The 12,546-nt window shown below is 37.7% G+C and overlaps 1 protein-coding gene across 1 annotated transcript in view; it reads right to left on the reverse strand.

Moving 5' to 3' along the window:
• The window catches only part of LOC124722543 (microtubule-associated protein 1B-like), a 633,686-nt gene that overhangs the window by 150,385 nt on the left and 470,755 nt on the right, over positions 1–12,546 (reverse strand). The gene's annotated exons all lie outside the window — the stretch shown is intronic.

The following is a 12,546-nucleotide window of genomic DNA, read 5'->3' on the forward strand; positions in this document are numbered from 1 at the left end:
TCCGCTTAGATACAAAGTATCAACACCCTGAGAAAAATTTGAAATTTAGAAACACTAATTGTTGCAACTAAAACCTTTTTCTCGTGTGGTTGATAAACATATAAAACAATGCTTTAAAACTGTCCTTCATTTACTTATTTCTACTCTCCTCCCCTCAGACATCAAATAATAAATTCTAAATAATGAATATCAGCTGTAGAAAGAACAGTGTTGACTGATTTTTATTTCATAATACATTATGACTAAATCATTTTTAAGTACAGAATTACAATGTATTTTAACGTTCATAGTTCTGTATATTTAAATTCACTTTATTAAATATGAATTGCCTGTATCACACTAATTAGCCCAGTCATGAATAAGCATTCTAGATTTTTTTTTAAATTGTTCCATTACCTAGAGGATTGGTCCAAATGGCTCTGAGCACTATGGGACTTAACTGCTGAGGTCATCAGTCCCCTAGAACTTAGAACTACTTAAACCTAACCAACCCAAGGACATCACACACATCCATGCCCGAGGTAGGACTCAAACATGTGACTGTAGCGGTCACGCGGTTCCAGACTGTAGTGCCTAGAACCGCTCGGCCACCCTGGCTTGCTACCTTGAGGATTATTTCACTATCAATCTGTGGAGTCAACACTAAATTTAAGACTATTATTTCTTGTACTGTGTTGTGGTTTTCAGTCCAAATACTGTGTAAATACTGTAATCTATATCCATTTGGACCTGCTCTCCATATTCATCCATCTACAATTTTTACCCCTCATGCTTCCCTCCACTATCAAATTGACAATTCGTTTATGTCTCAGGATGTGTCCTACCAATTGATCCCTTCTTTTAGTCAAGTTGTGCCATAAATTTATTTTGTCCCCAGTTTGATTCATTACCTCCTCATTAGAGAAATGATCTACCCATCTAATGTTCATTCTTCTGTAGCACCATATTTAAAAAAAACTTCTATTCTCTTCTTGTATAAACTGCTTATTGTCCACATTTCACTTCCATACAGGGTTACACCAAAGCCAAATACCCCCAGAAAAATCTTCCTAACTCTTACATTTATAGTACATAGTAACAAGTTCCTGCTTTTCAGAAATAATTTTCATGCTATAGCCAGTCTATATTTTGTACCCTCTCTACTTTGGCCATCAAGAGTAATTTAACTGCCCATATAGCAAAGATCCTCTACTATTTTTAGTGTCTCACTTCCTAATACAATTCCTTAGCATCACCTGAGTTAATTCAACTACAACCTATGTTTTACTTCTGTCTTCTAAGATAAATCTCGCATCAGTATTGATTTGCGTGTTCTTACATTTATCAAGAACCCAAACCAATCTTCCCTGAGGTTGGCTTTTATCAATTTCTCTATTCTTCTATTAATCATCCCTGTCAGTGTTTTTTTAACCATAACTTATTAAACTACCATTACAGTAATATTCACCTGAAATTCTAAATATTACATTCTTCTTGAAGTCTGCTGGTAGTTTACCTATCACATAAATCATGCCTCCTAGATCAAATAGTTCTGTCCTGACATATTTTTCCAAGGACCTCAATAATTTTGATGGATTGCCATCTACTCCCAGTGCATTTTTTTATTTAGGTCTTTTAGTGCTATGTGAAATTCTCCTTTTAGTATCACATCTCCTTTTCCTTTCTATAATAGTTTGTTTCTGTAATAGGTTTTTCTATTGTACAACCCTCTACATATTCCTTACACATTTCAACATTCCCTTCTTTGTTTAGTACTGGCATGCCATCTGAGCTTTTAACATTCATTCAGGTGCTTCTATTTTCTCCAAAAGATTGTTTAATTTTCCTAAAGGTCTGTCGTTCTCATTGTCAAGCATACTTCTGCACTTTTGCATTTATCTTATACCAATTTCTGCTTTGTGCTTTCTGTCAGTCTCATTTTTAGATATCATTAATCCCTTCTGCCTGCTTTATTTGTTGGAGTTTTATATTTTGTGCTGTTGTTAGTTAAAAACAATATGTCATGTATTTATGCAAGGGTTTCTACTGGGCTTTGTCTTTTTTGCTTAGTTGGCTGAATTCATGAGTAAATTTAATTAATACTTCCATTTTGTAGCAGTAAGGGCTGAGTCTTATAAAAGTAGATCATAGATAACAAAATGAATTACAGTGTCTAGCATTAAGAAGATGGAACTGCATATGGAGACAAAAGTTAATTGATACCCTGAATTTCCTAAATATGTAAGCACATACAAAAAAAAGTTTGACAAAAATCATTAACTAGCAAAGCATACTTCAAACAATAGATTCATTTTAAATGCTAAAAACAAATCAAAAGCTTTTTGGTCTGTTATAAGAAGTTAAGTTGGCAATGAAATTGAGAGAAAATGTCCCTCTAAACTAATAATAAAAGGTAGAGCTGTTACAGAGCCCTGTGCAATATGTGAATCTTTCAATGACTTATTCATTAGCTGTAATGAAACTGGTGACTGCTCACCACCACGTACAAATTCTAATAAGAAAGAGAGAAATTGCTCAGATTTTAAGTTTTCCTATGCTTCAAACTCTGATGTTATGAAAATCATAATGTCCCTAAAAAAATTAAACTCAGTTGGTCAGGGTGAGGTTCCCATTAGAATAATAAAAACAGTCTGTCATAGTATTGCATATCCACTCTCCCTCATAATCAATCAGTCTTTTGATGAAAGATGTTTTCCAAATAAATTAAAGTATGCCAATGTTTGGCCAATTTATAAAAAGAGCAAACAAGATAAAGTGAGGCAAAAAATGAGAAAAAATCTCATTGTTACTGATTATTTCAAAAATATTTGAATGGGCTTCATGTGATAAGACAGCAAACTATAATTCATCCCACAGCACTATTTACATAATCAGTATGTTTTCAGGAAAGCCTGCAGCACAACCTTATCCATACATGAACTGGTCACAAAAGTTATCAGCTGTCTTGGTAACAGAACATTTGTATCATACATCTTCTGTGAGCTTACCAAGGCCTTTAACACTGTAAATCATGACCTGCTTCCCCAAAATTGACAAGCTATGACTTTCAAGGAATATCTGTTACTTGAATGTGATCACACTTGGCAGATAGAAAATGAAGAGTACTTGTTAACAGAAGTGGTAAGAAATACACACAATTATACATTTCATAAGGTTCAATATTAGCACCAATACTATTTTTGTATTGTATTATCTTTGCCACGCCAGATTCAATCCAATACTATCCATTATGCAGATGACTCAATGGTAATAGTCTGGTGTAGAACCTATGAAGACTTAATCCACCATATTGCACAGATACTTGAAGAAGTAGAGGCATGGGTCAAATACAATAATTTGGAATTATACTTTGCAAAACCAGATATTGTTCTTTTCACCACAAAACAAACAGCACAATGTATAAGTGAATAAGCCCTATGGACGAAAAATAGAACACTGCAAATTGTATCAAATTCCTTGGTGTAGTAGTTAATAAAAATATAATTTGAAATCTCATTGACCAATAATCACCTGTGACTGTTTTAAAAATATGAAAAGGTTTTCAAATACCACAAACAGTCACAACATTTGTTGATTACTAAATTATTTACTAAATTATTTATCACCTCAAAAATGTCACTAAATAAATAATTTAATACTCAACAAATTTTTTGAGTGGTAGTGGTACTTGAAAATCTTTTCATAATAAAAATATGTTGTAGAGTTACCATGTGGACAGCATACTGATTAAACTGAACAGTCTCACATATGTCAGAATGTCTCATATCGAGTCACTGATTTAACCATAACAAAACTGTATATTATGCATATTTTGTTTCAGTAGTTTTGTATAGTATAATTCTCAGTGGGTCTGATAAAACTAATCCACTAAGCTTTCAGACTACAAAAAAGATCATCCAAGCCATGATGAGAGATAAAAAGAAACAACACTCCAAGCAAACCTTTACTTAAAAAGCTACAGCTAATGTCCATTCCAAGCATGTATACAACTGAGATTCTTGTTTTCACAAAGAAAAACCCAAAATTGCTTGAATGACAACCATGTAAAATAATGTGTGTCTATGGAAGTAATGTCACATGTATTATAACCCCTGATTATTTTTCAATGGTAGCTGTGTAAAATAATACCTGTCTGAAGAAGTAACAACATAAGTTTTATAACCTTAGATTAAGTTTATTAATCTGCATTCTGCTTTAGAATAGAGAGATTTACATGTTGCAAAATTGCTTGAATGACAACCATGTAAAATAATGTGTGTCTATGGAAGTAATGTCACATGTATTATAGCCCCTGATTATTTTTCAATGGTAGCTGTGTAAAATAATACCTGTCTGAAGAAGTAACAATATAAGTTTTATAACCTTAGATTAAATTTATTAATCTGCATTCTGCTTTAGAATAGATAAGCCACCTCTGTCACAATCTTCAACTGTATGAGGCATGTTATGTGATAATAAAAAATTGATTTTATCTGACTGATTCATTTGATCCTATGCTGCCTTCACTATTTCATCTATCAAAGCTACCCATCCATCTTCTTTTGGATAGCTTTCCCCTGTTGCAGCCAATCATTGCCTAATACTTCCTTTGAAAACCTCAACAAACCCTGGTTTTATTTATCCAGTTCTCACCTTCTTATTTTCATACATTTCTGCAGTTTCTTTAGCTTTTAATCTGCAGTTCATAACCACTACATTATCTTTGATGATTTTTGAACAAAGCATTAGCAATGATTAAATTATTCTGTGTCCAAATTTCTACCAGGTGGCTTCCTTCTTCATTCCTTTCTCCTAGTCTATGCTCTCCCACTATTTTTCCTTCTCTTCCTTTTACTGCTATCAAATTCCAGTCCCCCATGACAAGTAAATTTTCTTCTCACTTAGTGACATAATGAAATTTTGTATCTCAGAATTCATTCTTTCAGTCTCTTCATCAGCTGTGGATCTAGTAGGCATACAAATTTGTCCACCTTGAGATATAACTGGCTCATTAGGAGAACTGTATAATGAAAAACTCAATACTAGATTTATATAGGAGTAGACAACATACTTTTCAAGTGAATTTTTCAATACTTGTGTTTAATACATTGTATCTCTGTTATTTTGATCTACATTTGCAATTATGTTTCATACTGCCATGTATATTAATTGCTGTTTAATATCATTTAAAGTAATTTAATGAGTTGTAGACAGCAAAGTTAGTCATCTCATTTCACATACTAAATTTTAAAATTATACAGATCAAAACTTTGTTTACATCTATTTCAGTTCAGTCAATTTTTTAGTGACAAATCCAGGAAATCAGAAATTTGCTAATTTTGTGATGACTGCTGATGGCAGATTGGCTATCAAGAGTCTGTCTAAGCTGCTGTGAAGCTGTGTGATATCATCTTTGACTCAGTATGTTTTCTCTTGGTATTGTGATAATTAGTGAGTTAGGGCTTTGTATCACTGTACTGTAATAAACACGTTTTGTTACATCAAGTGGTCACGTGGCATTATATTCGCCAAGCATAGCCCCTTTTTTCCACATTGGTGAGCCTGATTTGGTTGTTTCATCTGCGAAATACATGTTGTGTGTTACCTGCTTCGCACCAGTACTTGTAGGCAATGGATTGCTTACCACATTGTGACTTGAATACTCTGTTCCTGGCTCCTACAGTGAACTTTCTCTGTGAAGCACAAACTCTGCCTTCATAACACTTCTCAGATCCATCTGCACATGCACATTCACTTCATACTGGTTCTCCAGAGGTTAACCTCACCTGGCTGATGCTGCCATGGTGGGAACCACATGTAGTCAGGCCACTATGTCCTGAACAACACTGTTTGTTTCCAGGCTCATTTGGTCTATCCAAACTGTGTGCCACATGATTTGAAGCATGAAGACACATTCCCATATCAGCTTTCTGCACCGCTGTCTCCATCTTCACTGCCTCAGCAGCCTGTGAATTTTGTTTATCTGCATACAATGCAATGTTCCACTCACTCATCCATACTGTTTCCTACAAACTACTTGAACTGTTCTCCAGTGACCATGATCATCCCATCTGCACTGATCAGGTTACCTTCCCTACCAGCCGCACCATGTGTGACATGCAGACAATGCCCGCCTGCCCCCCTTACACAGGCCTCAGGCGGTACATTGCATCCTCTGCCTACCTTGTCCACTGCTCTGTATCACAATTCCACTGCTGACAGCATTCCTCTTCAACTACCTAATTCTTCACCATCCGCCAACAGCCCATGCCCTATACTGTTCAAGAACAGCACATTCCTACAGACAGAGTCCCCAGACTTCCCCAGCTGCAGAAAGAAAACACAAAAACATGGTTTGCCTCAGTGGGCATCTAGGACATTTATGGAATAATTGATGACAATGCTCATTTTATTTGTCTTATCAGTCACGTCCATGATCATATAGAACTTATTAGGGATTTGCTTCTCAACCTGCCTACTCAACGTAAATAGGTCATTGCAAAGTCTCTCATCATTGAGTACCTGTCACACCCTCTGCCAGAGGTGATGCATCACATCCTCTGTGAGATACAACTACATGACAGAACACCTTTGAAGCTGTGGTGGCACCTTCAAGTGTAGGTTGGTTCAGAGGACATGCCTCATGTTGCCTTGTGGTCACTCCAGCTCATCAGACATCCACTGACCTGCAACTTCAGTTACTTTCACACTCCACCCACACAATGGAATCCAAACTTCGGTTGGCAGATCAGGCATATCATATCATCTGTCTTCGACAGCTTCTCCCTACTGTTGACTCTTTGTCTACATCTAAGGTTGGCAAACTTCAGTTGGCAGATCAGGCATATCGTATCATCTGCCTTTGACAGCTTCCCCCTACTGTTGACTCTTTGTCTACATCTAAGGTTGGTAACAGTGCTCCTGCTGTCTGCCTATCACCTCCATGTCCGGCTGCTGGAGCTGAACAAACTACCTCCCTGCCACCTGTTGGACTGCCGCTGGCACCTCCTACTCAATCCTCTATGAGACTCCCCTCCAGCCTGACCTGAAATGCAGCAGTTACCTCAACATGCTGGCTGATTTAGATGCTACAGTTCATGGTGATGTTACAGTGTGACATTACTCACTGAGTTGTCCAACATAGTGGCTCCTCCTAGAAGCAGAAACTACATCTTGGACTCTGCCAGCAACCTTCCATTTCTGGTCGACACTGGGGCAGATGACAGTGTCATTCTCCTCGCCTGCACACCTTCAAGCTTTCTCTTTACAAGGCTAGTTATTTGTGCTGCCAATAACTACAACATTACTGACCATGGTGCTTCTGAACTCAGTCTCCAGCTTATGCTGAAGCTACAATTCCCTTTAACCTCCTATGTTACCAATGCCGATGGCCTGGTCCTCAGAATCAATTTCCTCTAGCGTTTTGGTCTCTCTCCCAACCTGCATTTGGCCACCTTACTCTATCACACAACTGTCACCAGCATTCCCAGCTCCTGTGCCCCTTCCAGACCCTCACCTCTGGGTCAGTGTGGCCCCTTTTTTCATGCTACATCTGAGTGCTCCCGTTTGACAGCTAACCTTGTCAACTTACTAGCTGAACTTGTGACACAGAGCTGTGAGACCAATGCCCTCCACTCCAACAGCAAAGTTCTCCATCAACTGATTACCAATGCATCATCCAACCTGGCAGGTGCTCTCCACATGGTCAATGACCTCACTACTTCATGGCTGTTTCACATCACTGGTTCGGCCCCCATGCCCACTGCTCCCTCGCCCCCAACCATGCTTTATACAACTTAGGTCAGTGACACTCAAACTATTAATTTTTGTGTGATCTGGCACTTTCATCTCATGTTGAAACACTTGTGTTCCCCCATGTACTCAAACTACTCTCATTGGTGCAATCACAAATGGTACCTGTCATAGATTATCCAATCGAGAAGGCCCTCCACGTCATTACAAGGCTAGGGGCCTAACCTCTAAGAAACTTCTTCATGTCAAAGCAGCCATTCACAAACTATTAAATGGAAAAATTGTGCATCCATTCAATAGAAACTGGTCATCACCCATTCATCTAGTCTCTAAGAAGGATGGTTCATTCCAGTTGTGCTGTGACTACACAAGCTCAACGCTCATACCATTACTGACAACTATCCTATTCCTCACATACAAGACTTTGCTCAACAACTCAATGCCACATGGATTTCATTTTGATTGACTGTTGCAAGGCATATCATAAGATCCCTATGTACAAAGACACCATAACAAAAACATCTATCATTATGCCTTTTGGCTTGTCTGGATACTGCCTAATGCCATAGAGTTTCAAGAATGCTGCTCAGATGTGGCAACAGTTTCTTGACTATGTTCTTTTTTCCCCTGCCTTTTTGCTACTCCCATCTTGATGACATTCTCTTCTACTCCACCTCCACCAAGGAGCATGAGCAACACTTAACATAGGTCCTTAAAGCAATTTCCAACCATGGTATGGAGATTAACCATGACAAATCACAATTGTGCCGCTATAGTGTTACTTTCCTTGGTTACATCATCACTGCTGCAGGAACCCATCTGATGTTGCACCATATCACATTTACCAATGACCTGCCATTACAGGAGGCCTACTGTGATCTGTGATGATACCTTGAAATGGTAAATTTTTTCTAGTGCAATATACCTCATGCTGCTTCTCTCCAGGCCCTGTTGACAGACAATTTGTTGGGCAAGAATACTTTTGGGTTGTGGAAAGTGCAGTGGTCCAATGACATGATCCACACATTCAACACTCTCAGGACTGCCCTTGATAAAGCAGACACTCTCAAGACTGCCCTTACTAACGCCGTTACACCCACCACCTGCTTTCTGATGCTCACTTCGCTATCATGACCAACGTGAGTGAATCATCTGTCAGTGCCATTATTCAGCAACACATCATTAATATAACCCAAACTCTCCATTTTTTCAAAAAAACTTCCCTTCTCAGTTCAAGTGGTCAGCATTTGTCCAGGAATTCCTCACGGTCTATGATGCCATGCAATACTTCCAAGAGGACACTGAAGGACGTCAAGTCACGATCTTCACCGAGCACAAACCATTCATGGATGTGGTCCACAACCCTGCCAATGATCTTCCCCTGCAATGTTTCCATCATATGGACCTCACTGGTCAATACACCACATTTGTCCATTACATCAGGGGTACTGATAACATTGCAATCACTGTTCATGCCAGCAGATGGGTGAAGGCAGTTCCCCTCTCGGAAATATCTGCCAGTTCAGTCACATGAGCCTTTGTCACTACATGGCTCCCCCACTTTAGTTGTCCCTCTTCTATCATGACTAACCAAGGGAGACAATTTAAGCCACTTCTCTTTACCAGGTTATGTCTCCTGTGTGGTGTTAAAAAGTTCCACATGACCGCATACCATCCCCACAAAAATGGACTGGTCAAGTGTGGCACCGCACCCTTAAAGTGGCCCTCATTTGTCACTAAGACTCCTTGTTAGAGACCTTTTTGTGTGTTTCTCAGCATCTGCACAGCCTTTAAAGATGACCAAAACTCTTCCTTAGCCAAAATCTTATATAGCAAGTCTTTGAAAATCCCTGCTAAGTTTGTTGAAGACCCCAAGCTCTCTTCCCCTGCCATTCTCTCCAGCTCAGTCGAGCATATCCACTTTCATATTGACAACATCTGCACTCCACCTCCACAAGCACCCTCTTTATTCTCAAAGCTCCTCTACACTTGCTTGATGATTCAGCAACCATACACATCATTCTTCTCTGCTCTTTCCAGCTTCCACATGCTGGTAATGAGGACAATATTGTGGCATCCCTTGACAATAAAGGTTGCCTCTTTATCGCTGTCTCACTCATCACACACCCTCCTTCTACGGCACATGATCCTACAATCCCTCTCTCTCAAGCAGGCCGACCTCTGCATCCTCCTCACTGGCTAAAGGATTATGTGTCTCCTGGATATGCGACTTCACACCACCTTTGGCATCAAGAAATGGTACAGTCATCTCTCCCTCATGGGCCTGCCATGACACAACTGGTCACACTATCTCACACACCTCCTCACCAAATGCTGACTGGATACCACTCCACCCTATCAACCCCAGTGCCATTTCCTTCCCCATGCTCCACAATTCCAGGAGATGGGGAGCTCTGTAGTGACAGTTGACAGTGGATCGACTATCAAGAGTCTGTCTGAACTGCTGTGAAGCTGAGTGATATCACCTTTGACACAGTCTGTTTCTCTTGCCATAATGATCATTGGAGATTTATGAATTTGTATCATTGTATCGTAATAAATTTGCTTTGTTACTTAAAATGGTTATGCATCGTTATATTCTCCAAATGCAGTGCCTCATTCCCACAATGTAATACAATTTTTGAAAAAGCACACAAATGTACACTACACAAATCTCTAGAAAATAAGGAACAGTAAACCAACATTGTTGATCATTCAAAATAAAAACATTTCAATCTTTCACAACCTTTAGCATGATTTTAAAGACATCTTTATGTATAAATTAATAATACATCAGCACTGGAAAGTTTGGGAATAAAATCAACTGAAATACACAAACTTTTTAGTTAGAATTTGTAGATTTCAAAGGAAATTTTTCAGACATAAAATTTAATGAACCTCCATATACAAAAAATTAATGTTTAACAAGACAAATATTTCAAATGCTGTATTTTCTTTGTTTAAGTGGAACTTGCTTACAGACTTAAAAATTTGTGAATATATAAACTATAGTCTACTAATAATAAAATTATAAAACTGTCATGTCTATCTGTTTGAACACGCTAATCTCCAAAACTACTAGGGATTTTCACAGGTAACTTAAGAGTAGCTTGGTGCAACATATAGGCTTTATTTCATCAAAATCAGATATTGGAGAAAACAGCTATTGAGATTTAAGGTTTTATCTATAACCAGCACGTCTGTCTGTTTGAATATGCTAATCTCCAATACTAATAGACAAACTTTTGTGGGGTTTTCACAGGTAACTTGAGCATAGCTTGTGGCAAAATATAGGCTTTATTTAATCAAAATTGGAACACAGAAAAAAAGATATTGTAATTTACAGTTTTACCTAAAACCACCACGTCTGTCTGTTTGAATTTTTATGGGGTTTTTATAGGCAACTTGAGTGTAGCCTGGAGCAAAATAAAGGCTTTATTTTATGAAAATTGGAACACATAAAAAAGGGTATCAAAATTTAAAATTCTATTTAAAATCATCTGCTCAGCTTGCTAGTTCAGATGTTTAGTCATCACTGTGCAGTACACCAAAGAAGCAATAGATTATGTCATTAGTTTCTTAGTACACTAACAGATGGTGGTGTTAGTGTTTTTTTTAAATCAGTGACAGATATATTTTCGGAAGTTTATGTCAGTGTGGCAGTCTTATCTTTATGAACCCAAGCTAACAGTGAATTTACTTGGATAGGATATATGGATTTACTGATTTTTCTTTTTGTATTAAAAACTTAATGATACTGCTTTGCTTCTTCAACAGGTTTTATTTATATTCTTTACTAGAAAAAACAACAAATTTATTAAGCTTGCTTTGTGATTTGTGTGCTAGCTCACTATATTTTTATTTCATTTTGTTTATGAATAAAAATGCCTAGAAAACACTCATGCCTTTCTGTATACACTGGAATGGCTAAAAGACTTAAGTCTACGTCTGAAGAATCCAATGAAGATTATGAAGTGAGACTTGCTGCTGCACAAGAACATGATGCTTTAATTTGCTTTTTGGTAGCTCCTTCCAAAAGTGAGGCAAGATATAACTTTGCTTGAGAGCATAGTGTGTTATCTCATTTTTAGAACTGTTCCCTCACACAGGGTAAAAGTTACTTCTCTTCAATGTAACATCATGGAAGTTGAAATCTTGATGGGAAGTGGTGCAGGAAAGTGAGTTTTTGCACCAAAATTCTGGTCATTCCAAGCAATTTACCATTTAACTTTAAACATGTACAATTCCCAGTGAGCTTATGCTATGCTATGAGCATAAACAACGCACAAAGCCAGACACTGCATTTTGCAGGCATGGAACTTGGTGTCAGCTGTTTTCCACATAGCCAATTTTACATGGCAGAGAGCCTCGTTAGTAAAGCGATCAAGCTCTTTGCTCATCCCCCCAATCATACTACCTCAAAAGTTATATACAAAGAAGCTTTATAAGTCAAAAATAAATTAAATTCTGTGTATGAAGTATCGGTTACAGCTATAATTAAGTACCTGGACAGGTTTTGCAGGTAGTTCTTCATTATAATTATGTAAATATAAAATTGGCAGTAATGTAAAAGAAATTTCTGATTGTTACTCATTTAAATCAGGGCCAGTGCCAGGCCAGTTTGTGAAACCATTATGAGTAGTAATTTTGGGGCAATTTGAAGAAGTTATTTACGATCTTTTCTTTCCAAAATATATATGTGGCCCAAATTTCTCGCTCATCCACAACAATATGCCATCTTCAAAAGTTAAGTATTTAATGAAGTCTCCACACTCCTCCTCTCATAATTTTATGTGCTAAAATAATTTCATTGAA

Source organism: Schistocerca piceifrons, chromosome X, assembly GCF_021461385.2.
Source record: "Schistocerca piceifrons isolate TAMUIC-IGC-003096 chromosome X, iqSchPice1.1, whole genome shotgun sequence".
NCBI classification, from domain to species: domain Eukaryota; kingdom Metazoa; phylum Arthropoda; class Insecta; order Orthoptera; family Acrididae; genus Schistocerca; species Schistocerca piceifrons.